Source organism: Lepus europaeus, chromosome 5 (assembly GCF_033115175.1).
Source record: "Lepus europaeus isolate LE1 chromosome 5, mLepTim1.pri, whole genome shotgun sequence".
NCBI classification, from domain to species: Eukaryota; Metazoa; Chordata; class Mammalia; order Lagomorpha; family Leporidae; genus Lepus; species Lepus europaeus.
In genome coordinates, this window is record NC_084831.1 from 134,594,962 (window position 1) to 134,622,960 (window position 27,999).

The following is a 27,999-nucleotide window of genomic DNA, read 5'->3' on the forward strand; positions in this document are numbered from 1 at the left end:
ATTTGTTTTCTACAGAGAGCAAACAGGTGCCATGGAGAAATCACCAGCTTTGGAATCAGACATAGATCTGGGCTTGAATCCCAGCAATTTTGCTTATTTGCTATAGGATCTTGGGTAAGTCATGTTTGAAAATTTGCTTATTTTTAAATTGTACATATTTATGTGGTACCAGGCTATGTGTCATTACATATATGCATTGTGTAATTTCCAATCAGGGTAGACATATTGATCCCTTTAAGCATATAACTTTTCTTTATGACGAAAATATCCCAAATCCTTTTTTTTTTTTGAGAGAGAGAGAGAGAGAAAGAGAGAGAGGAATATACAGTGCACTGACATTATCTATAGTGACTCTACTGAGCAACAGAGCTGAGAACTTCTTACTCTTGTCTAGCTATAACCTAATACCTGTGAATTAACCTTTCCTCAACATTCCCTCCTTATATTTTTAACTTCTTTCAGATCATCTATTTTTTCGATGAGTGAGATAATGTAATACCTATCCTTCTGTGCTTGGCTTGTTCCACTTAACATAATGACCTCCAGTTCCATCCATGCTGTTGCAAATGATAAGATTTCATCCTTTTTGTGGTAATATTCCATTGTGTGTCTTTATGGCATTCATGAGGAGATAGACATTTAGGTTTTTCCATTTTTTTGTGTGTGCTACAATAAACATGGAAGTTCATTATTTGACATGCTGATTTCTTTTCCCTTGGACATATACCCAGTAGTGGGATTGCTGGGTTATGTAGTAGTTCTATTTTTAGTTTTCTGAGGAACTTCCATACTGTTTTCTATAATGGCTATACTAATTTACATTCCCACAGTGTGAAAGCGTTCTTCTTTCTCCATGTCCTGACCAACACTTGTTATCTTTTTTTTTTTTTTTTTTTTTGATAGGCAGAGTTAGAGAGAGAGAGAGAGACAGAGAGAAAGGTCTTTCCTTCCATTGGTTCACCCCCCAAATGGCTGCTACGGCCGGCGCACTGTACCAATCCGAAACCAGGAGCCAGGTGCTTCCTCCTGGTCTCCCATGCAGGTGCAAGGCCCAAGCACTTGGGCCATCCTCCACTGCACTCCCAGGCCACAGCAGAGAGCTGGACTGGAAGAGGAGCAACCAGGACAGAACCGGCGCCCCAACCGGGACTAGAACCCAGGGTGCCGGCACCACAGACGGAGGATTAGCAAAGTGAGCCGCAGAGCCGGCCAACACTTGTTATCTTTCGACTTTTTGGTAATAGACAATTTTACTGGAGTGAAGTGATACTCATTGTGGTTTGGATTGTATTTCTCTGATGATTAGTGATACTGAACATTTTTTTCATGCACCTATTGGTCATTTCAAATGGCTGTTCAGATCTACTGCCAATTTTTAAGTTGGATTATCTGTTCTTTTGCTGTTGAGTTCCTTATATATTCTGAATATTAACCCCTTGTCACATGTATATCTTTCAAATAGTTTATCCCATATCGTAGGTTGTATCTGCACTCTGCTGATTGTTTCCTTTGCTGAGCAAACGCTCTTAAGTTTGATGAAATCCCATTGGTCTACTTTTTCTTTTATTTCCTGTGCTTTTGGCATTTGATCCAGTAAATTCTTGCCCATTCCAACATCCTGAAATATTTTCATTACATATTCTTCTAGTAGTTTCAAAGTTGCAGGTCTCAGACTTAGGACTTTCATTCATTTTGGGTTGAATTTTCTTTCATTCATTTTGGATGCAGGTGCCCAAGCTCTTGGGCCATCCTCCACTGCCTTCCCGGGCCACAGCAGAGAGTTGGACTGGAAGAGGAGCAACCGGGACTAGAACCTGGCGCCCATCTGGGATGCCAGCACCACAGGCAGAGGATTAGCCAAGTGAACCACGGCACTGACCCCCCCAACACTATTTTTAAAAATTGTAGTTATTTACTTGAAAGGCAGAGTGATGAAGAGGGAGAGAGGGAGAGAGATCCTCCATCTCCTTGTTTACTCCCCACAAATGGCTGTAATGGCTGGGGCTGGGCCTAGGCCAGGCCAAACCAGGAGCCCAAAGCTTCATCTGGGTCTCCCACGTGGGCAACATGGCCCAAGCACCTAGGCCTTCCTCCACTGCCTTCTCAGACACATTAGCAGGTAGCATGATGGGAAGCAGGGCAGCCAGGACTCGAACTAGCATTCCTTTATGGGATGCTGGCATTACAGAGGGGAGCTTAGTTCACTGCCACAAGGCTGCTTCTCTCCCTCAGCATTATTTATTAAAAAGAAGAGATCCTTGTCCAATGCATGTTCTTCATACCTTTGTCAAAGATCAGTTGGCTGTAGATGTGTGGGTTTACTTTTAGGATTTTAATTCTGTTCTACAGTCTATGGGCCTGTGTCTATGCCAGTATCATGCTCTTTTATTACAATAGCTTTGCAATATATCTTAAAGTCAAGTAGTATAAAACCTCTTGCTTTGTTCTTTTTGGTTAAGATCACGTTGGCTCTTTGGGGTCTTTTGTGGTTCCACACTAATTTTAGTAGTGTTCTTCCTGGTTCTGTGAAAAACGTCATTGGAATTGTAAATCAATTGTAAATCAATTTGGATAGTGTACACATATTAATTATATTGATCCTTCCAAGGGTGAATGGTTTATGTCTCCAAACTTCAGTTTCCTCAGCTCAGACCTTAAGAATCCTGGTAGTTCCTATCTCAGAGAACCATTTTAAGGGTTTAACTAGGTAAGTGTGTGTGATTGCCTCGCATAGTATCTGGTATACAAGAGGCACTAAATACACTGTATTTCATTCCCCTTCAGAGGTTTTACAGCAAGAACATGGCTGAATTGAATGCACAGTCCCAGGGCATGCCTGAGGCCAGACCCCCTTCTTCGTACCCCAGCTCCTCTCCTGTCACAGGAGTAACAGCAGGTCCTCAGCACCTTCAGGTAGCCAGGATGCAAAGCGGAGTCCTGCCTCTGACTGGAAGTAGCATGGTGAACACCTCGGGCTGCTATAATGGACTGAATTATTTTCTTCCCAGAGTTCAGTATAATTCACAATATGTCTATCTTTGGAAATACATTTAGAGAAGTAATTAAATTAAAATGAAGTCATTAGAGTGGGCCACAATCAAATATGACTTAGAAAAAGGAGAGTATGACACAGAAAAAAAAGGAAGGAAGACATGTGAAGACACGTGAAGATGATCATTTGTTAGCAAGACAGAGGCTGGAGAAGAAAGTAGCACAGCTGATACTTTGGCCTTGGACTTCTAGCTTCCAGAACTGTGAGGAAACAAATGTCTATTGTGCAAACCACCCATTCTGTGGTCATTTGTAATGGCAGAGCTGGCAAACGAATCAGCTACTCTGAAAGAGATTCAGGCAAATGAACAAGCTAATGAAGCATGCGTGCAAAGGGAGTGGAGAGGAAATACTACAGTGATGATTCTGTAGAAGAAGGAGAGCGGGACAAGGAAGGATAGGAGGCAAGCAACACCCAGCACTTAGGGAGCCAGGCTATGGCAATCTGGGATCTATCTTGGTCCATGTCTTGGATTGGTAGGTAACTGGTCCACCCATGGACTGATAACATCAAAAAGAAAATAACACATCTAAACCAAATCCTGCAGAAAGAGAAAACTCTCATCATTTGAAACTCTCTTTTAGTTGCAAAGTTTTAAATCTTCTGACAATATAAGGAAAAAAGGAAAACATTTTGCTATTTGGGGCCTTTTTCTTCTCTATTGTAAATGACATCTGTGATGTCAACACTCGATGAGAACTATTCAGAAACTGGCACTTCTAATTTGTGTGAGGGCCAGCTCCACTGGAGAAAAAAAAGATATTAGAGTTACATTTAACATAATGTAAAATATTTCAAGGGAGTGGATTAAGGATAAAAATGGCAATTGTATGTAAACTTAAATACCACGTTCTTGATTCATTTGTCTTGGCACCACAAAACGTTTTCCAACTTTCTCCAACAAGAGTGTCAGAACTTCGTAACAGTTATTCATAAACGGCCTGGTTTCACAGTGAGTCAGAGTGACTAAAATATTCTGGATAAATGCTTCACTTATTTATATTGTTAGGTAAAAAAAATCCATCACTTATGTAATTACCTATGTTGGTTATACTTTTCTTTTCTTTTTTTTTTGACAGGCAGAGTGGACAGTGAGAGAGAGAGAGAGGTTATACTTTTCTAAAGAGTTATATTTACTGCTTTGCATCTTCGCAATGTGTCCCCCATGCTGTTGACACACAAACAAGGAGCTGAGGTTGTAAGATATTTATGATGAGCACCCCAAGGCTTAAAAATCAAGAAAAAGGGAATTTCAACTAAACTGGTCACTTTAAAAGATAGACCTTATTCCTGTGACCAAATTATCTGGGCACTGAGGCAAGCAAGCTCTTACTGAATTTTTGATCTATAGAATTCTAAAATAATCTCATTTTGTGAATGAGGGACATTAAATTGCAACTATAATATAAATTATGGGAAAGTAAAAGAATATAGCTTTTTAAATAAACAAAACGAAGCCATAAAAATCTTAGAATTTTAATGTAACCTCTTCTACTTCCTTTTAAGATTGAAGTCCTTAAGATGACATAGATGAGCAACACTGTGGCATAGCAGCTAAAGTCACTGCCTGCAGTGCTGGCATCCCATATGGGTGCTGGTTCAAATTCCAGCTGCTCTACTTCCAACTCATCTCTCTGCGATGGCCTGGGAAAGCAGTAGAAGAAGACCCAAGTTCTTGGGCACCTGCACCCGTGTGGAAGAAGCTCCTGGTTCCGAGCTTTAGATAGGTCCAGCTCTGTCCATTGCGGCTATCTGGGGAATGAACCAGTGAATGGAAGACTTTTCTCTCTGTCTCTCTCTGCCTCTCTGTAACTCTGCCTTTCAAATAAATAAATATGTCTTTAAAAAAAGGTGATATAGAAATTTATATCTAGTTTAAAATGTAGTGCTATTATGAACTAAAAGTTTAAAGCTGAGATCAAATATGAACTTTTTCAAATTACCCCTGATGACTATCATACTCATAAAATCCTAGGAGAACTGCTAACCCATGTTATTTAAATTTTAACGAACCTCTTGTTTTCTTATTTGTAGTTAATAGTGGAGGGAATTTTTTGAGTCCTTCAGTAACAATGTGGAACTCTACCATGCCTTTAATTTGGAAATTAATACTCAAAATAATAAATCAAAAATATTGTTATCTACTAGTACAAGTTATTCTCTGTTAATTTTTTTCTAGACTTACTGATTTAAATGTGAAGAATTATTTTTAAATTCGGCAACCTGTATCTTGTCTTTGAGCATATTAAGAAAAGTATGCCCAATAATGACAGCTTCTTTTTTTTTTTTTTAAAGATTTTACTTATTTATTTGAGAGGCAGAGTTACAGAGAGACAGAGAGAGAGAGAGAGAGAGAGAGAGAGAGAGAGAGAAGAGAGAGAGAAGAGAGAGTCATTTTCCACTCAATGGTTCACTTCTCAAATGGCCAAAGAAAGGAGCCTGGAGCTTCTTCCAGGTCTCCCATGTAAGTGGCAGGGGCCCAAGCCTTGGGCCATCTTCCACTGCTTTCCCAGGCCATAGCAGAGAGCTGGATTGGAAGAGGAGCAGCTGGGACGTGAACTGGTGTCTACATGGGATGCCAACACTGCAGTCAAAGCTTAACTTACTATGGCATAATGCCGGCCCCAAGGACGGTTTCTGCCTGGCTAAAACATCAAGTGCAGGAATGAGGAAGACTAACATGTTCATCTAACTAGAAGGCAAATCGGTTATAAAATCTCTAACTATACAAATACTTATCACTTGACTTGTTATCACTTTCAAAGAACTAGGGGAAATCCTTATGTGTCACTTTTAGATGGAAAAATATTTATTATATCACTTCCTATAGGTTATAAATCTATTATTTATATCCTCCCTTAAAAAAAGATGTCCTTGTTTGGACGACTATTGAAAGTTAAGGATTCAAAATGAAATTTTTCTAACATTAGGTTTAGTTAGCAATACTGTTGACCTATGGAGCAGGAAGGCATTCATAGCCTAGCAGTTAAGATGACAGTGTCCCACACGGGAGTGCCTGGGTTCAAGTCCCAGCTCCAGCTTCTGACTCCAGCTTCCTGTCAGTGCAGACCCTGGAGGCACTGCCACCCTCATAGGAGATCTACATTGCATTCCAGCTCCACCCTGCCCTGGCTGATGCAGGTATTTGGGGAATGAGCCTGAAGATGGGAGCTGTTGGTCTGTCTCCTTCTCTCTCAGTCTTCTGTATCTCAAAGAAACAAAAAATAATTTTAAAAACACTGTTGTACTAACTGAATTTATAATGCTGTTTTCAACACTGAGTGATATTTTGTGGTGTAGCCATTAAACAATGAAGATAATTTCTATAATCTATGATGGCTCCCATCATTACGCCATTAAATATTATCAAAGTTCTAATCCTGAGGTATTCCAGAAATTCACTGCTCAGCTATAGTGTGAGAGACTAGCAAAGAAAATCTTGTTTTCATTTAACTCTAAATCAGATCATGCTTCAATAATATAGCAATTCACTGCACAGAACTCTTCAAATAAAATGTGGTGCAAAGGGGGCTGGTGGTGTGGGGTAGCCAGTAAAGCCACTGCCTGCAACACCAGCATCCCATATAGGCGCCGGTTGAGTCCCAGCTGCTCCACTTCTGATCCAGCTCCCTGATAATGGCCTGGGAAAACAATGGAAGATGGCCCAAAGGTTTGAGCTCCTGCTACCCAGAGACCTGGATGAAGCTCCTGGCTTTGGCCTGGCCCAGCACTGGCAGCTACGGCCATCTGAGGAGTGAACCAGATGAAAGATCTCTCTCTCTCTCTCTCACTCTCTCTCTCTCTTTCTCTCTCGCTTTCTCTGTAACCCTGAATTTCAAAATAAATAAATAGATAAATAAATAAATATTTTTAAAAATGTGGTGCAAAGAAAAAATACAATGAAGAGAGTTTCTGGATTTTAAATGTAGACAACCAGGCATTAAGAAAATTTTATTGAATAAATAAATGAACAGCGTTTTCAATTTTATTGACTTTAAATATTTGAATTTTAGTTTCTCATACGGATTGAATAAAAGCATCCTTGAAAGGGTATTCGAAAAGTTCTTAGAAAATAAGTATTGTGGGGCCAGCGCTGTGGTGTAGTGGGTTAAAGCCCCAGCCTGCAGCGCCGGCATTCCATATGGACACTAGTTCCAGTCCCAGCTGCTCCTCTTCCAATCCAGCTCTCTGCTATGGCCTGGAAAGCAGTAGAAGATGGCCCAACTCCTTGGGCCTCTGCAGCCATGAGCGAGACCTGGAAGAAGCTCCTGGCTCCTGGCTTCGGATCAGCTCAGCTCCGGCCGTTGTGGTCATCTGGGGAATGAACCAGCAGAATGGAAGACCTCTCTCTCTCTGGCTCTACTTCTCTCTGTAACTTCTCTGTCTTTCAAACTCTGTCTTTTAAATAAAATAATTCTTTAAAAAAAAAAAAAAGAAAATAAGTATTGTGTATAGGGCTGGCACTGTGGCTTAAAGGTTAAGCTGCCACCTGCAAGGCTGGCATCCCATTATGGATGATGGTCCTGACTGCTCCACTTCCAATTCAGCTCTCTGTTAATGTGCCTGGGAAAGCAGCAGAAGATGGCCAAAATCCTTGGGTCCCTGCCACCCAGGTGGGAGAGTGGTTAGTAGCTCCTGGCTCTTGGCTTCAGCTTGGCCCAGTCCTGGCCATTGCAGCCATTTGGGCAGTGAACCAGCAGATGGAAGATCTCTCTTTCTATCATTCCCTCTCTCTCTGTAACTCTGCCTTTCAAATACATAAAATAAATCTTTTTTAAAAAAATAAGTATTGTGAAAAAAACTATATATGGATTTCAAAAAACTTTTGTCACAAGTCAAATTTATACTACCTTTCTAGATATATTCAGTTAATTGTAGAACTAGTAACTTACTCTAATAAGTAATTTCTGATTAGATCTTTCTTTTCTTAAGCAAAAGTAGGGTTCAGTCTAAGAATCCATTGCTGAAATAGTGCATTAAGAAGACAGGAATCTTTGCATTAGTAAAACCAGGAGCTCTTTAATTGGCCTACTACTTTGTTCATCCTAAAATGGAAATTAAAAAAAAAAGTTTTGTTATTAGGAATTTTGGGGACCAAAGGCATATCAAAGATTGAAAGAAATAGGTAGAAAAAAATAGACAAGGCAAAAAATAAAAATAATGGTAGTGAGAAGCAGAGAATACTAATCCAATTACTGCCTCCCATGAGAACCTATTGGAACACAGAGACCTAATTGGACCTGCTGGGCCACTGAGGCCTAAAACCCCCAAACTGATAACATTGGGTACAGATAATCTAAAAGTTGTGGAGTGTCTATTTGCATGGGAAAGCTCCTCACCTGGACATTCCAAACTACTGAGAGGAGACATTGTAATAACAGAACCAACTGGCCCTTCGACAACAGGACCCCTCCCAAAAAACATCGCAAACAGATGGCCGCCCATTGCCTGGGGGCCTGTACACTCTCAGTTTCTCTGCCCACTCCCTGGGCTGCCTACAATCCTATTCCCAATTCCTTCCGTGCTGTCCTTTCTACAATAAAAGTCATTTTCTGCTGTAATCCATTGTCTCTGCACATCTTTGAGACCTGAAATCCCCAAACCTAACACTTCCTTAGCATTTAGAAAGTAACAACTTTAAAATTATTATAACATTAAATAGAAAAGATTTATCCTATGTCTAGATACTTAATAAATCAACTAGCTGTTTATATTTGAGTGCTGCAAGGTATATACCATTACAAAGCAGTGAACTGAATTTAGTCTGTTATTTTAAGTCAGTGATTGTATTAGTTGACTCAGAGAATGCACAGAAATTTGTGTCATTACTTATTTTGATAGGGGAGGATGTTGTGATAGTGGGTTCATAACATAGATGAAGATTTAGATTTAATTGCATCCTTAATGAATCCCTAAGAATAGAACAGAATCAACCTCTGCAGGTTAATAAAAGTAAATTATGTGTTGACATTAAGGACTTGCTGTACTCTCACTACCAATAACAGAAGCAAAAACAACTATAATTGTCATTTACTGGGCATTGACCATGTGTCAGATCCCAGGGTATATCTTTGTAGCAGATACTCGGACTGGGGCTCTTGACTTCCATTTCATTCTCCTTCCAGCTGGTAGAGGGAAAGCAATAAAGTATATTTCCCAGATTCCTTTGCAGCTAGGGAATCTTGTTACAAATTAGGTTCTACCAATTAGATACATTCATGTGAAATTTGGAAGACTGTTTTCTTCCTTCCTTCTTTTAAGATTTATTCAATTATTTGAAAGGCCAAGTCACAGACAGAGAGAGAGAGAGACATAGGTTTTCCATGGTTCATTCTCCAAATGGCCACAACAGCTGAGGGTGGGCCAGGGTAAAGCCAGAAGTCAGGAGCGATTTTTAGCTCTTCCATGTGGGTACAGGGGCTCAAGCACTTGGGCCATCCTCTTCTGCTTCCCCAGGCATATCAACAGGCAGTTGGATAGGAAGTGGAGTTGTGGGACTGGAAGCAGCTTGCATATATGGGGGCAGCATTGCAGGCTGTGGCTTAACCCACTCTGCTGCAACTCCGGCCTCAGAAAGGCCATTTAACTGCTGGCAAGCAAGTCAGAGAGGTGCTGAAAGTTTGCAGTTGCTGGACTCAGCCTCCAGTGTCTTCATCAGCTCCACGGCTGTGAGAGCCAGTTATATGAGCATAGGTGGCTGACATGGCAGCAGGAGTGACTGCCTATCTGGATCTTGGTTACAGCAATGTGAGCGCTTGCAGCATCCCCACCCTTCTACTGATTTGCTCGGTATTAATCAATCTCTTTCTTCTTGAAATATCTAGAGGGGTTTCTGTCTTCTGTACTAAACTATTATCCTTTATATAGATTCTCTTATTTAATCTGTAATGTGAAATAACATTATTTCTATTTTGCAAATTGTGGAAAAGGAGTTTGAGAAAGATAATTTTTCTTAAGTCACAAAGTTGGTAGGTACAGAAGCTGGGGTTTTGAAATAAGATGACCTGACTCCAAAGTTTGTGCCCAAAATTATTAAATTCTTGTACTTCCTGCACACTTTAGATTTTTAATGAGGTGTAAGGGAAGTAAGATTCAAATTCTACTTTAAATTTTTGACTTACCTTCAAACTCTCAAGTTCAAATGAAGTAGAAGTTATTCAAAGCTTGGTTAACTTCTCTTTCTACTCATAACTTCTAGGTGCTTATAGACTTTGGACTGAACAGAAATGCCAGTCTTGCAATATTTCCAGCTCAGTCAGAATAAGATAAGGAAGTCTTGTTCTCACTTTTGAAGTTTCAAGTTTTAGTAAAAAGATACTTGGTAACAGAGCAGTTTATTTTTATCGCTCATCAAAAAACTGAAATGAACTTGTGTTCATAACAAAAGAAAAGAAGCACCTGCAATCTTGTTCATTACAGTAATAACCAACCACACCAATTACAAAGGATACAGAGATAGAATGGAATACAAGAGAAAAACAGGATCCCTGGTTATGAGAGTAAGGCTCCATGCTGAGCTGTGTGATTTCAGGTGAGCTACTTTGTTTCTTTGGACCATACTCTCACACAGGAAGAAACAAGGAGGTTGGACTAGAATTTGATGTCTCCAGACCCTAGAATCAATGAAATATTAGTACAGAAAAGAGTCAACCTTTGCCCCCTCAAGGCAAAACCAGAAAAAGATAATTCTTTTATGGCCCACTGCACAAGCCAACACAGGAAGTAGTTCAGGATTGGAGCTGCTGTCCCCAGATCTCAGAGGATCAATTTTTCATCTCCTTTGTGGGGAAGTCCGAGCTTAGAGCAGCGGTGCTCAGCTTTTCCCAAAACACACTAAGTACCACCTTGCAACAGGGCTTTAGACCATGCTGTCCTGTCTGCCGAGGGTCTCTGCCTTCTTCCTCATTGCTTCAGGTCTCAGTTCGAATGGCGTTTGTTCATCTAACCCTCTTCTTTTTTTTAGTTAATTAATTAATTTATTTATTTGACAGGCGGAGTTAGACAGTGAGAGAAAGAGACAGAGAGAAAGGTCTTCCTTCCGTTGGTTCACCCCCCAAATGGCCGCTATGGCCGTTACGCTGCGCCGATCCGAAGCCAGGAGCCAGGTGTTTCCTCCTGGTCTCCCATGCGGGTGCAGGGCCCAAGCACTTGGGCCATCCTCCACTGCCTCCCCGGGCCACAGCAGAGAGCTGGCCTGGAAGAGGGGCAACCGGGACAGAACCTGGCGCCCCAACCAGGACTAGAATCCGGGGTGTCAGTGCCACAGGTGGAGGATTAACCTAGTGAGCCATGGCACCGGCCATCTAACTCTCTAATCCCCCACATCTACACAAGGTTCCCCATTAGGTCTCATCCTATCATTCACTACACAACACTAACTTTTTGTGGTCATCTGATTCATATCTGTCTTTCTCATTAGACCATGAGCGCTGAACAGGGATGTGTCTTTACTCCAGACCCCTCAGTGCCTACTTCAGTGTCTCGTGTATAGTAAGGGTCCAGTGAAATGTTCAATGAGTAAATGTATGGCTTTGCTTTGCTAAGGGAACTTTATCTTGTTGAACTGACACAGTTTTGTCCAACAAATTTCTTGTGATATGAAATATGGATATGATAATGCTTTACTTCATTCTAATTAGTGAAGAGTATGGTCGTTCACTTAAAACTTTTCACTGAAAATATTCTTAACAATTGTTGGATTTGCAGACCACTCTGAGATCTAATGAAAAGCCATGGATCTTTTTTTCCCAAGGAAATAAATATACTCACAATATTTTGCAAACAATTTCAGGGAGTTAGTTCCTGGATTAAAAAAATAAATTTCAAACTCCTAAATATGGCATGAAATCATATGACTTGAGCCTTAGCTACCTTCCCATGTTCATTTGTAATTCTCTAATGTTATTTTAAATGCTAATGTAGTTTCCCAGCATGCATACCACTTCCCCTGTCTGGAATGTCACTCAATTTTTTAAAAAATCTATTCTCCAATATCTGGAGCAGTTTTCATATCTTCTAGGAACCTCACCTGGCACTCATGCTGAGAATGGGTAATTCATAGGGGCTCCCATGACACCCCGTGAGGATCAGCCTCTTAACATACACTTCCTGGAATCAACATTAGTTATTTCAAAGACAGTCTTTCCAAAAGAATATTAAGTTCTTTCAGATTAGAGTTGTGTCTCATTCACCACCATTGCCTAGAACAGTGAATGGCACAAACAGGTCTTCAGTAAACGTAAGTAAACCCAAGAAGAACCAAAATTAAAAATGGTAGAATAACTACGAGACTACATAGACAATATCCCTCAAATGAGAAGACAGACTGGAATATACATACATCAAATACATGTAAGTGTAAATATCAACAAAATCTGTTAAAAGAATAGAACACAAAACAAAGTTATTTAATGACTAAAAAATTCCTTAGCCGAAGGTATCAATGTCACTGGGAGGTTTTATGATAGAAAAGTCATATACAACTAACAGAACCATGGATTATTTATTGAAGGAATTTGAGGGCAATACTCAGGAAATGCACTATTATGATGATCTGACAGTATGGTTCAAAGCTAGGCCCTGTGCTATTGCTGTATAATGTTTTACAATTCTCTCTGTCTTGTGAATAGTAAGCAGGAGATCTTAGCTCTCAGATGGTGATTGTATAGTAACCAAAAAGTTAATGGGTAACAAGCAAAGAGCAGAACTTTGCACGGAAAGTTATGTACACTGATATTCCAAGCAAAGAAATCATTTTTGCTGTTTTAAACTTGCGGTGTTATCCATTTACCCAGTAGATTAAGTTATTTGTAACTCTAAGATTGATACCAAAGGAGGCCAGTATGTGCCAGTAGAAGGATTACCATTTGTTACACAATGGACCAAAATGCTCAATGGACTTTTACAGTGTGGCTGAGTAGAGTCCACTGAGATGGCTAATTCACATATTCATTTTCACTTACTCTGTCACTTTTCTCTCACATCAGACTCAGTTGTTGTCAAAGGCAGCAGATGGGAGGTAGGGTGTGGGCAGGGGCAGGAAGCATTTTCAAAAGCTCTCAGAGAAGAACAATTTTTAAAAATGCCTGCTGAGAATCCATACACAGCCTCATTCCAGGGCCTGTGGACACACAGGCCCTGTGCTGATGAGAATATACCTGAGGGAGTAGACTGCGTTCTGCATATAAAATGTAAAAAAGATTAGAAACCATCAGACAACACTGTGCTTACAAAAAAAATGTGAAAGTTACCATATATGTTGACCTAAGTGTAAAAATAAACAAATGGAATTATGTAGAAAAATGTAATTTTAAAACCCTAGAAACACGGCCGGCGCCGCAGCTCAATAGGCTAATCCTCCGCCTTGCAGCGCCGGCGGCGCCGATCCTGTCCCGGTTGCCCCTCTTCCAGGCCAGCTCTCTGCTGTGGCCAGGGAGTGCAGTGGAGGATGGCCCAAGTCCTTGGGCCCTGCACCCCATGGGAGACCAGGATAAGCACCTGGCTCCTGCCTTCGGATCAGCGCGGTGCGCCAGCGGCGGCGGCCATTGGAGGGTGAACCAACGGCAAAGGAAGACCTTTCTCTCTGTCTCTCTCTCTCACTGTCCACTCTGCCTGTCAAAAAAAAAAAACAAAAACAAAAAAACAAAACAAACAAAAAAAAAAACCTAGAAACAAAAACAGTAAAATGTGGTAAAATATGAAAGGATGGGAGGTAGGAAGTGAAAAGATGGAGGATTTAATATTCTTGGCTGTGGCAGCAGGGGTGAGGGATGTGGTGGTGGCGACCCTGTACTGCACATTTGCCTAAAATAATAAGTGAATCTGTCGTTTTTCAAAGAAGCAGCCATAATTTGCAGGGCAGACTTCCTAGCCTGCATCTATACTGTGAGATAGAGATTTGGATGCTGTAGGAAATTAGATGGAAATTAAGGCTGTTCACAGAAGCATTCTGTAAAAATTAAGGGAAAATGAACTTGGTTATCAATAATCATAGATATGGAGAGTGTAGCCATAGCTTTTTAGAGATGCCAAGATTATATATAAAAAATTCGTTGGTGTATCTAGGGAATAGACTATAGCGCATACATTGTTTAATTTCTATTGGCCTCTTCCCAGGTGCTAAATCATGGGAACAGCTTCAAAATCAAGAAATATCATCTTCAAATATATTTCAAAAGTCAGAAGTGATTAAATCCAATGATGTTTTACTAAATGTAAAATAGGCACACAGAGACACCAGCTCTATGTCTGCCTCACAGCCTTATTCCTTCCTTTCCTTCCACAACTACTTATTAATATTCAATCAAGTTATTAATAACCAGATGCTACATTGCAAAATAAAGATAAGACATATGCCCTGCCCTCAAGGAGCTCATGGTGCAGGGAAAACAACATAGAAACAAGTAGTTATTTCATACTGTGCCAAATGTTTTTACAGGAGCATGTATAGGAACACTGGGAACAAAGGGAAAAGTGTACTTGTGATTTACTAGTCACATGACACATTATCATTAATTATGCAGTCATTTATTCTACAAATATTGACTGTGTTCCTGTTGTGCAGAAGTGCAGTGAAATCAGAATAATCCTTTGTGATATAAGCGGCCCCGACCTTCCCTCATTCCTTTCAAGACCTCAAAGGCCTCTTGTTGCTGACAATGTAGCAGCCTGATAATTGAGAAAATTTTGAGGGATGGTTTTATATGAATATTTTTCATTTAAAACTGAGGGGCACATATTTGTGAATAAAAATATACATTAATAAGGATGAAACATAGGTGAAAACTCAATCAGTCTAACTATTTATAAGGGAGGTCAATCTCCTGTAATGTCTTCCCCCACACTGAATTCTTCTATTCCTGCCACCATTCTGCTATGAACTCCAGAGAAATCACTGTGTTCCAGATTATATAGAAATGGAGTGAGGTTAGGCCATATAAATTCTACACCCAGAATCCTTGGGCTCAAGTCTTTATTCTTCTATGTTCTTGCTGAATGACTAGGAAAGTTGCTTACCTCCTCTGCATTTCAGTCATTTACCCATAACAGGATAATCATATTTTACTTCATTGGGTTCTTATAAGACTGACATATGTTTATGCATCTAAAATACTTAGAACAGTGACTGACACATGTAAGGACTCCCTACACACTAGTCAATATTGCCACCATACACGTAAGAGTACTGAACTAACGAGCAGGTGAAGGCACTGATACAATTCATTTCCCAGTAGAGCTACCTTTCAAACTTGGCCACAGATATGACTCTATCAAGTTTCCAACTATATAAAGTATACATTTGTCCAGTAGGGGATTTTAAAATAATAACAACACTAATTTGGATTTCATCTATATTTGAAGAAAGAAAAGAAGGTGCAACTTTGCTGTGGATAGGATACTTTCAGGATATTGTCTAGTTGCTATCTTTGTGGCTAAAATGAATGTAGGGGTTGAAGAAGAGCAGAAAGTAGCAACTGTTAGAATTTTGTTCCCAATCATTCACAGAAAACTGCTTACACATCATTAATATCTACATGGTGGTGAGGGTATTTGATATTGGAAGACTAAACTCCTTTCAATATTTTTTAAAGATTTTATATAATATGCAAACCCTTCTCAACACATTTGTTCTTAAAAACATGGGTCTATGGGCTGGCCCTGTGGCATAGTAGGCTTAGCCCCTGCTTGCAGCACTGGCTTCCCATGTGGGTGCTGGTTCGTGTCCTGGCTGCTTCTCTTCTGACCCAGCTCTCAGTTAATGGCCTGGGAAAGCAGGGGAAGGTGGCCCAACTGCTTGGGCCCCTGCACTCATGGGGGAGACCCTGAAGGAGCTCCTGGATCCTGGCTTCAGATCGACCCAGCTCTGGCTGTTGTGGTCATTTGGGGAATGAACCAGCATATGGAAAACCTTTCTCTCTGTCTCTCCCTCTCTCTTCCTCTCTGTCTGTAATTCTACCTCTCAAATAAATGAATAAAATCTTAAAAAATGGGTCTAATATTTTCCTTCTACTATCTCATTCTTCTGGCTTTTTTTAATCATTAAAACAGAAATGCCCATGAGTGTCCAATGGATAAAGAAAATTAGTATACATTCAACAACTTTTATTCTGACACCAAAGTGAGAGTAACAGTAATATTTCATGAATGAAAAAGAAGATGAATTTGACTAAATCTACAATGTTTTAAGCTCCTTTCTAAGTCGTCTCGAAGGACTTTTAATCACTCATCTGAAAGTTACTTATTACCTCAGAAAATGCTTAGTCACTGGCTAAAACATGGAGCAGTGTGCAGACCAAAGACAAGAGTTCAGGGTCAAACTGCAGAGAGCAAAGGGCAGGGAGTGCGTGGTTTCACCTTCCTCCTCTCTTTTTCAGGGTCAGAAAACTGCAGGCACTGGACAAGCAGTGGTGGTTAGTAATGTGTATGCAATATCAGATGTGCCAGGTGAAGAGACACCCATATTTCAGTTTTAAAAGAGCATGTTGTCTCCCTGACTTGACAGGTCGATCAAAGCTATGCAGCCATACATGTGCTGTGCTTGGTAGCTTTTCTTGGTTGTTCTTTCACTGGATGTCCATTTGCACAACACACTCTGAACTAAAGCTACCTTGGAAATTCTTTCAACTTCAGGATTATTAGGAATAAGAGCAGTAGTGAGCATATTTATTTGTTAGTTTTAAATAATATTTAACTCATGGAGGTTAATATTTTACTTATACATTTCTTTCTATTGCTAGAAGGTTATATTTAGCTATCATATAATATAATCCAATTTAGGTTACAGAATTGTGGCATGATTCAATCTTTTAACCTCTTTCTACTTCACGACTGAAAGTCCCTTCTCGATTTGTGATGATCTTCATTTCAGTGTAAAACATTTAAGCCCATAACAAATATTTTCATGTTCTATAAGAAGATAACTAAGAAAAACAAATTTAAGAGCTTCAGAGCAAGCTAGTCTATTTGGATACTCGTGGGAGACCCAGATGAAGCTCCAGGCTTTGGTATGGCCCAGCCCTGGTCATATGGCCATTAGCGGAGTGAACCACTGGATGAAAGATCTCTATCTCTCCCCCTCTCTCTGTAACTTTGCCTTTCAAATAAAAAAAAATAAATCTTTAACAAAAGAAAAAAAAAGATTATTTGAGAGAGAGGGTGAGACAGTGAGGTTCCATTTGCTGGTTTACTCCCTAAATGTTCACAATGGCTGAGGTTGCGCCAGCACCAGAGCCAAAAGCCAGGAACTCATTCCAGGTTCCTGTGTAGATGGCAGGAACCCAATTACCTGAGCTATCACCACTGCCTTCCAGGGTCTGCACTGGCGGGAAGTTGGAGTCTAGAGCCAGAGCTGGGGAACCAATGTAGGCACCCCAATGTAGCATGAGGGCTTCTTAACTCTTAAGCTGGACACTTGTCCCCTAAAGTTAATGTTTAATTTTCCATTTTATGCTGAAGGATTTAATGTTATGGAAACAGCATCTGGTTTTTAATTTTGATTGGAAAAATAACATACTATGTTTGTCAATTGGTCATGGTTAAATTAATATTGCTTAAAACTTCCAAGGACGTATTTGAGCCTAGGTGCTATGCATGGTAAAGAAGGCTATCTTTCCAAATGATTAGAAAGGATTTTGTTCTTTATTTTTTCATCAACTTGTACATTGTATTTAACACGGATAAAATTACCATTCTTGGGACTAAAGAACTTTTAAATATTTATATTCCTCTTTGACGTATGAACCATGATAAATGCAGATGTTGGTCTAGGGTGCCATTTCATTGCTTTCTGGCAAGGTGGGAGAAATAAGGATAATAAAGCAGTGGGGAACTAAGGGTTGGCAGGAGTGGTTGACCCTGGGAATGGGGGAATATTTTTGGTGAAAATAAAAAGCAGAGAAACTTTAAGTGTATTATACTGTTGTTTTAAACTATCTAAAGAAAACTCAACTGTTTTCTCCTATATCTTCAGCAGACTGCCTCTACCACTGTGTTCTTGTCAAGCCATAGCAATAAGGTGAGTTTTGTGTAAATCTGAATGTATCCAACTGAAAAACAGCCCACTGTACTATGATTAAATGTCGTTAATGATACAATTTTTTTAAAGCAAAATGATGGTGATTGTAAGAAACAATGGCTTCTAATTTTCTCATTTGATACATTTTTTAAGTTGATCATCGAGTCTATCCCTAACGTAACTTTTGCTACTGTTGTTTACTGCTTGGTTTGTTTTTGGGAATGCTCCAGGCCTGTGAAATCCCAAATCTGAGATCCATTAACCAGGAGAATAACCTGACTCAAAAGTGTGGAAGTGCAGTTCTCTTGGCCTAGGGCAATAGTTCTGAATGCGTGGTACTCTGGATCAACAGCATCAGCATTAACTGGGCACTTTTGGAGACGCACATTTTCAGGCCCTAACTCAGATCTGCTGAATCAGAAACTCTGGAGGGGAGCCCCACAATCTACATTTTTTAAAAGCCCTCTGGGGATGCTGCTGCTTCTACAGCTTGAGAACCACTGCTGTTGGAAGAGGTAGGGAAGAAGAGGCAGTGCCGAGACCAAATGTCACATTAAGGTGGCTTTTAGTCCATTGATTTTCTATTTATCTTATATAGATTTCCCATAGTTATTAATTATTTTATTTCCAAAAGAAATTAATCTAAATTTCTTTGAGTCTACAGTGGATGGTTTTTTAAGTGCCAACATAAAATGGGATAAATCATATTAAACATAGTTCTTTAAATCATTAACATGTTCATTTTCTACACTGAGAAGTCAGCCAATCTAAAAGAAGTCAAAGCTGGAGGATATACTTCAGAATATGAAAGACCTGTGGGTTGATAATTCTCTATAGAATAGAAATGTGAGTCATAATGACTGCTTGACTATTATATTATTAGTTTCTATAGAAATTTCCATGAAGTAAACAGACATTATGACTACTTAAGATAAATTATTACAGCATTTTATTAATAGATATGTTATTATATTGAATAAAAAACTTGTTTGAATACTAAATGAGAGAAATATTAGAGATAGATTTATTACTGAGGTAGTGTGATGACTAGGCAGGGCAGAAGTAATAGAAATAATCTAGCAAGGAAAATGAGCCCCTCTTAAGACAGAATACAAGAAAGAATGTGAAGCTGCTCCTTAGCCCAAGATTCCTTTTTCTGAGAAAATAACTAACGGTGACAAAATACTAATAGGACTGTATGGCAGCCTAATACTTCTTGAATTTTTAAAAATTTTAAAGATTAATACAGAGACTTTTGAAATATCAGATTTGAGAAGAAAGAAAATATGCAAAGCATCAGCTATTTTTCCAGTTTTACCTGAACACACAGCAATCAAAGAAGATGCTGGCAGCAGTGGAAGCTTACGACAACTGGGAGGTGGAAGAGTGAGATGTGACACTTAGTTTATGTATTAATTTAAGAGGCAGAGTGACAGAGGGAGACACGGACAGACATACAGAGAGATCTTCCATCCACACTGGTTCACTCCCCAGATGGCCACAACAGTTACAGCTGGGACAGGCCAAAGCCAAGAGGAGCCTGGAACTCCATCCAGGTCTCCCATTTAGGTCTGTGAGTGGCATGGTCTCAAGTACTTAGATCATCATCTGCTGCTTCACAAGCACATTAACAGAGAGTTGGACTGGAAGCAGAGTAGCTGGGACTTGACGTGGCACTCTGATATGTGATACAAGGGTCTTAACCTGCTGTACCACAATGCCCACTCCCATGTATTTTCAACAGACATTGACTAAAAGCTTGTAGTATTCTAGACAAGGGCTGGAGACACAACTCTGTAATTAGCCCAGGTCTTCAAGGCCCTTCCACAACCAGCAAGGACAAAGACAAAGCCCAGTGGCTTTCACAGCTGTGTGCCACATACCCATGCTAAATGGTGACAGCAGATTTGAAGAACTGGGCTATGCGTGCCCTCACCACAATCCCAGATCACTGGTGGCTTCCTGGGTGGGCCTATGGAAGCCTCAACACTAAAACTTTCTCCCAGGAAATTCAGCTGTTCAACCAAGTCAGACTAGAAATCCTTTGAAACCCCTGGCTGCAGCTGAATCCTTTGAAAGAGGTTGCAGATCTCTTCAGATTTCAGAGCCTGCTGCTGTTTCCAAGTATCAGTCAGTCCTGAAAGCAGAACAATCCCTTTGCTGGCCTTTTCAGGGGTTCTGGTTTTCCTGAAAAACAAACTGAGGGCAATTTCTTCTAAAAAGTCTGCTGTGCCCTACTCACTAGGACAGTGCTTTCTGCCCACTTAGCTACATCTGAATCACCTATTAAAGAGAGAGAGAGAGAGAGAGACAGAGTGAGAGAGAGAGAGAAAGCCCATCCCCGACATCTACTTAACCAGAATTATCTATGATAGAGATTCAGAAGGGTTATGTAGTTTTAAAAACTTTATAGGTGATCTCGATGCATCATTGACTGGGAACCATTGTACTAGGTCAGTAGTTCTCAAAGTTCACAGGCATTGGAATCACCTAGAGGACTTATTAACGCACAGATCCCTAAGCCATCCCCCAGAATTTGAAAATCTCAAGCCTAGGGTAGAGCCCGAGGACTTCAGCTTCTAGTTCACTCCCTAAATGCCTGCAATAGCAAGGCTCAGCCAGGCCAAAATCAGGAGCCTGGGACTCAGTCTGGGTCTCCCATGTGGGTTGCAGAGACCTAAACACTTGAGCAGTCACTTGGTGTCTCTTAGGGTGAATGTTAGTAGGATGCTGGAATCTGAAACAGAGCTGGGGCCAGAACCCAGGCACTACCATGTGGTATGTGTGCATCCCAAGGCCTTTTAATTGTATGAAATGCCCTCCCTCCGGTTTTTAAAGGTATAACTTTGAGTGTCTCTATTATTAGTGATCAGAAAATTATGTATTAATTTGTACAACCCCTACCCACCAATATGGAAGTCATTCTGTTCACCTATTGTCTCCTTTCATGCTATTTTCACATGGCTCTGGGATTCCTCTTCCCTCCTCAAATCTCTAAATGTTCCTCCCACTTTCTCTAGAACCTCAGGAAAGTAACCCCGCCTTGAAACTTGAATCTGTTCACTAAGCTTCCTAGCTGTAAATGAAGCAAGGACATCTGCCAAGGACATCCACTCTTCGGAGATTCACATGAAGCACCTCTGTGGTCAGGAGGGTAGAAGTAGTTTCTATCTTTTTGCCCAACTCCACTGTAAGACTTCCTGGCTCCACACATGAGACCCTTTCGGTCTTACATCCTCTGACTATACCCTCCCTTATTAATTTTTTGTCATATCTCAGGCTTATGTCTCCCTTGTGCTAAACTGTGTTCTCCTCTACCCTGCCTCTCAGGCATGATCCTATATGACTACAAAGTCACTCAGCACTACAGCCTCACAGTCTTTGGACCTTCCTGTCTCCAGTGACGAACACTTACCTGTACGCCACACTGGCTGTCTCTTCCACGGCCACACACTATGCTTACCTGCACCATGCAAAGCTCTACGTCTGAAAATTTTAGACAAGTCGACCCTGAGCACAGCTCTGTCATTCCAGGGAGGGAGCTCCGTCTGTATCTCAGAAGGCCTTCAGCTCCTCAGCCCATCTATTTTTCCCTTGTACCTTCTGTCATCACATTCCACCCCCCCACCCCTTATATATAACTTTCAACACTCTCTCTTTTTTTAAGATTTATTTATTTGAAAGAAACAGTTATGGGGGGGGAGAGGGAGGGAGGGAGAGAGAGAGAGAAAGAGAGAGAGAGAGAGAGAAAGAGAGAGGTATCTTCCATCTGCTGGCTCACTCCCCAAATGGCTACAGTGGCCAGAGCTGGGATGATATGAAGCCAGGAGCCAGGAGCTTCTTCTGGGTATCCCATGGGTTCAGGGGTCCAAGGACTTGGGCCATCTTCTACTGCTTTCCTGGGCAAATTAGCAGGGAGTTGGATTGGAAGTGAATCAGCCAGGGCTCGAACCAGTGCCAATATAGGATGCTGGCACTGCAGGCGGTGGCTTTACTCGCTATGCTACAGTGTCAGCCCCAACTTCCACCATTCTTGCTAATAACCTCATTTATCTTTCTTCATTGCACTCATCCATGAAATCTCACCCCTGGTCCATTCCAACTTCTCATCAGAAAAAATAAAAAAATACATGATACACATAATCTCCCAATCAATTGAATCTTAAATACCATCCATAAATCTGTATTCTGTGATCTGTATTCTTAGTCCACTATCTCTTCTTCAACACTCTCAGTGTCAAATGTTAGAGAACTTGGAATAGTAATATGGTATACATACTTTAGTTATTTATATAATATTCCAAGGGATCTGGGAAGTCATCCATCATGTAATGCATTAATAATTATGCAGCAGTGTGAATATACTAGGCAGGTTCAATAAAAATAACACATAGCCTGATTGCAGTTGATTTCTTTCTGAGAGGATTCGTTCCTGAGAGGAGGAGCATGGTGGGGGCAAGAGGCGTGGAGTCACCACACAGACCCCCGGAGTTGGGTGAAAGCAGGCCTGAGGCAAGCAGCCTGCAGACTCATTTATTTCAGTTAGTACAACAGCTTATATAGCCAAGACCAGCCAATCCAGTCAAGGGGCGGTCTATGCCCCAGCCAATCACAGCCTGTTGCCAGGCAGTTTCCAAAACCATCCAATCACAGCCTATTGCCTGGCAGGCTCCGTTGCCAGGTGGGTTTCAAAGCTATTCCTGAGTAACTGACACTGGCTTGCCAGTAGCCATCTTGGCATGGCCTTCTCATTCCACCACATAGCCTGATCAGGTTAAGTTTTGCCATCAACCTTAAGAAATTTTGGAAATTTTTGGAAATTTAAGATATGTGAATCATATGTAAAACAGTCCTTGTATTACATCTTCACTAGGGGACAGGAGTTGATCTGATTCATTTTTTTTTTTTTTAAGATTTATTTATTTGCTTGGAAGGTAGAGTTACAGAGAGACAGAGGCAGAGAGAGAGAGAGAGAGGTCTTCCATCAGCTGGTTCACTCCCCAGATGGCTGCAACAGCCAGAGCTAAGCTGATCTGAAGCCAGGAGCTTCTTCCAGGTCTCCCATGAGGGTTCAGGGGCCCAAGCACTTGGGCCATTTTCTACTTCTTTCCCAGGCCATAGCAGAGAGCTGGATTGTAAGTGGAGCAGCTGGGACTAGAACCGGTGCCCATATGGGAAACCGGTGCTGCAGGCGGCGGCTTTATCCTCTATGCCACAGGATTGCCCCCCCCGATTCACTTCTATAGGCTATCCTTGATAGCCCAGTTAGTCTCTCAGGCTATCAGTTTGAATCCCCTAAATGTCTCTTCAGTTCACTGTTCCTGGCTATCCCTACCGCCATAGTCACTGAGGCTGTCCACAATTTCTCCTGAATTTCCTGAATACTTTTCTGCTTGGTCTCTCTCCCTGCAGACTATGCCTCTGTCCTTTGTCAGGTCTCCTTTGATCCATTCTCCTTAGCCAGAGCTATCTTGTAACACAGGGCATGGTTAAGCTACTCTCTGTGTAAAACATTTATTTGAATTCCTAATGCCTCCAGATAAAGTTCAGATGTCTTAATATGACTTTACAGCTCCCTGCCGACTTTTCCAAACTCATCTCTTGCCATTTCCCACCCATAGTCAAAGCCCAGCCTTATAAAACTATTTTTAGATCTCCAAGAGAGCGTTGTTTTGTTCTTGAATTGTACAAGTTGTTCCCTCTTTGACAATGTACTTGTAAAAATCACAAGTCTTCTTCCTTCAAAATAGAAACTAAAACCAAAGATAAATTATCAGGGTCAGTATGTGAGAGGCCTGTGTTAAATGGTGGCCAAGAAATCTGGGCCTTTCTCATCATCTTAGTCACCCTACATCCAAGTTTCTTTCCAGTTAATGCCAGAGTCTCTAAGTTTTATCCAGAGTGTACCAGAACAAGAGTCTATGTAGAAATAATTATATATACAAATTCAGTTTGCTTTGATCTACTTAAACATACAATGAAATATTTAAAATGTTTCTCAAATTTTATTTTATAATCACCAAAGTGGTATGACCAAGTTATAAAATGTTTGGAAAAGAAAAGCAGAAGAAAGATCCATATTTTCATTGTTCTATCAGATAATCACTCTAATTACTGTCTCTTAGAAGGTAAGTTCCATGAGGGCAGCATACTATTTACAGGTATGCCCCTGTGCAGAATTTTAAATTTTTAAATAATACAAAAATCTGAGTGAATGACTGACCTATCCTTTTTGTATACACAATTCAAAGTCCAAACACTCCTGAATTTTGTACTATAATCCATTCAGGAACTTTGGGATTTCCAGTTTCAGTGCATGCAAAGTGTTGGTTGTTCCTGTTAGAGATAATAAAAATTTTAAAAAAAGTCCCTTGGAACAAACTATAGAGGTAAAGTGAGAGGTAGAAATGTAGACTTTATTTTTGTTTCAACGAAGCCTGGGGATAGATAAAGCAAGGAGGTGAAACTGACCCTTGGAAATATCACCAGTGATACTGGTGAGATGCTGGCTAACACTGAAGTGCAGCAGAGGGGAAGCATATACAAGATTGAGTCACTGAATAAAGAAGGCATTATTCATTTTCCTGGACAACGGTAGACAACAAATCACTTCTCATATGTCCTATAGCCTCACAGTGAAATACATTTGTTAGGACCTTGTTAAAACTTGGGTGGAAGCCACCTAAAAAAGGTTCCAATAAGCAAAGAAAATAAATGGATCAATTAAATTAGAACCTCTGCTTGTCATCTTCAAAAGTGAGGTCATGAAAGTCAAATTAAAATTGAGGCACTGCTCTAGACTGAAAAGGACTAGAGAAAAAATGAGATGCAATGCATGATTCTGACCTGGATCCTTTTGCTTTAAGAGAATCTTATTGAGACAACTGATGAGACTTGCATGCAGTCAGAGGGTTTGATGGTAGTAATATATCAATGCTAATTTCCTAATTTGGATGTTTATGTCACAAAATTACCTTTATGTTAAAAATACACACTAAAATATTCAGAACTGTAGAGCATTATATTGGCAACTTCCTTGCAAATGTTCATGAATAAATTTTCGTAGTGTAATTTGCAACTTTTCTAGAAGTTTGAAGTCTTTTTGTTTGTTTTTACTTAGAATCTCTATGGGTGGGTATGGGCATCAGTATTTTAAAAACTGCCAAGGTGACGGCAAAGTACAAGGAAAGCTAGAAACCATTAATACAGGGTCTTCATTATCATCATTAAAGAGACAAAGTTACATGCTTTTTCACTAAGTCTGTGAATCAATTTGTTTAACCAAACCCTGCTTTTCCGTCAAAAAACCATCTATTTTTTAAAAGATTTATTTGTTTATTTGAAAGTCAGTGTTACACAGAGAGAGGAGAGGCGCAGAGAGAGAGAGAGAGAGAGAGAGAGAGAGAGAGGTCCTCCATCCGCTGGTTCACTTCCCAATTGGGCTCAACAGCCAGAGCTGTGCCGATCCGAAGCCAGGAGCCAGGAGCTTCTTCCAGGTCTCCTATGCGGGTACAGGGGCCCGAGGACTTGGGACATCTTCTACTGCTTTCCAAGGCCATAGCAGAGAGATGGATTGGAAGTGGAGCAGCTGGGTCTCAAACTGGCACCCATATGGGATTCCGGCGCTTCTGGCCAGGACGTTAACCCACCGAGCCACAGCGCCGGCCCCAAAAAACCGTCTATTGAAGAGCCTTTATGTGTGAAGCAAGAAAAAATCTCTTTCCTATGAAAACTCATGGTCTGATGTGGAAAATATATGAGCAAAGAGACACTGTGCTTCAATGACAAGATCATTACTATCATTTGTTGAGAACTTATTATTTTCTAGGCTGTCTGATATGCCCGATACTCTTACTATTTTCATTTTACAGAATGAAGAAACTGAGGCACAGCGAGAAGAGAAACTTGTCCAGGAACACAGAGCTATTTTGACTCCTGGGCACACTACGATAGTAGAGGGATGCCAGGTACTATGAACTCACACGTACAACCTCGTCACTACTACTTTAAATGTTATAATTTGTTGGGGTTGGTGTTGTGGCATAATGGGCAAAGACGCTCCTGCAGTGCCTGTATTCCATATGGGTGAGGGTTACTGTCTAGGCTGCTGCACTTCTTAAAAGTTGAAGATGGCCCAAGTGTTTGGGACTCTGTCACCCACAGGGGAGACCTGGAAAAAGCTCCTGGTTTTGGTCCAGTCCCAATCCTGGCCAATGTGACCATCCTGGAAGTGAATCAGCAGATGGAAGATCTCTCTCTGCCCCTCCCTCTTTCTAACTGACTTTCAAACAAACAAACAAATAAATAAAAATATTTTTTAAAAAAGTTGTAATTTGTAGAAAACAATTATTTCTTTGATTACTACTTAATCAGAAAACTTAACTGTCAATGCTTCCTTTTTTTAATCACTTAAATTTAAGATCTTTGTAGTTACAACCAACAGAGTATTAGGAAATATTCTCAGCTAAATAATTATCTCATATTATATTGATTGCCATTTATTCCTATAATTAGAGTGATTGTCACAATTAACAGTTTCCAAAGAAATCAAATTTCTGTATTTATGCTGATATCTTTGACTTCTCAATCATACTGTGAGCTCTGTGAGGACAGGCAAAATGTCTTGTTTGATTTTGAAATCTTATCAAAATACCTGCAAAGTAAAACATACTCTATAATTATTTGCCTAAAAATATATAAGTGAAATAATAGATGCTGGCAAAATATAAATTGAGACCATGCTTTTGGAGCTCTACATATGAAACACACAAACATTACCCAGCAATTATCACATCAGGGCAAGGTGAAGGAGGAGCACTATGTTCCCCTCCATCTCTTCTTGCCATATACATGAGTGACAATGTGTATAGGCTGCCTGTGACTGCTGGTTTATGGCTCTAATCCTCCTGTCTTGCCTAACTATAGTTGCCTTTCAAAGGGATCCTGGAGCGGGCAACATATTTTATTGGAACTCTATGTCTAAATGCTTATCCTTTAATAAACATCAGATCTTAGGACCAAGTGCTTCCCTAATCAGGGAGCTTGTACTCTTTGAGACCTATGTACAGATAACTCCTTCGGTCTTTAAATATTTTTACAATATTTTACCATTTAAAGCCAACTAATAATCTACTAAAGTTAATCCCTAACTAAAACAACATTGGCTATGTCAGCATTCTTTATGTCATTTTATGGATAAGAGAAGTGAAGCATGGGGAAAAAAGTGACTTATCCAAGGTCACATCAAGTATGAGTCACCAGCCACAGGAGAGGAGGCTGTTGGAGCTCCCACTTTTTGTTTTTGATTAATTTTGTGAGCTACACAGCCATTAATTTTAAATGAAATCTCCAGTGCAGGCAAGCCAGAAAGATTTTAATCATTTGGTAAAAGACCTTGTAAACTGCAGGAAGTAATAATCTACTTGGAATTCTGTGAGAAAAATGATAGGCTTATATTGAATAATATTTTTAATGTTCATAAAACCCATGGTTAATAATATTTCAGTCTGAGAAAAAGTCTCTATTCAAACCTTGCTTATAGGTCAAAAACGAGAAGAAGTTGAAGGGAATATTTATAAACTATGTGAAAACTTAAACACGGGATACTTTTGGTAATTAAAAAAATAAAGCTTGTTACATGTTTACTTCCCATAAGTATGTCAAGGTTTATAGTTCAGATATGATTTTAGTATATTAACATTTGGATTATAGCTGAAAATTTTGATGGAGCTAATGATCTCATCTTGCATAGTAACAAAAATAAAAGCTGATGAGAATAGATTTAATAGGCTATATTCAACACCCTATGAAAACAGTTATTCCACTGCTTAGACAAAAAGAAAGGCAAACATACAGAGTTAGAGAGTAACCATTATAGCTATATCATCCCCAAACTGATTCATAAATGTGTTGTAATGCCAGTCAAGGTCCCACA

The 27,999-nt window shown here is 40.1% G+C and overlaps 1 protein-coding gene and 1 long non-coding RNA gene across 3 annotated transcripts in view; one reads left to right on the forward strand and one right to left on the reverse strand.

Annotated features, from left to right (window-relative positions):
• On the forward strand, positions 1–26,353 carry LOC133761106 (uncharacterized). Its single transcript, XR_009866030.1, has 4 exons — positions 1–114; positions 18,021–18,065; positions 25,937–26,032; positions 26,229–26,353. It is a non-coding gene; the product is annotated as an uncharacterized LOC133761106 (long non-coding RNA).
• Positions 1–27,999, reverse strand: part of NME7 (NME/NM23 family member 7) — a 244,804-nt gene that overhangs the window by 19,329 nt on the left and 197,476 nt on the right. The gene's annotated exons all lie outside the window — the stretch shown is intronic.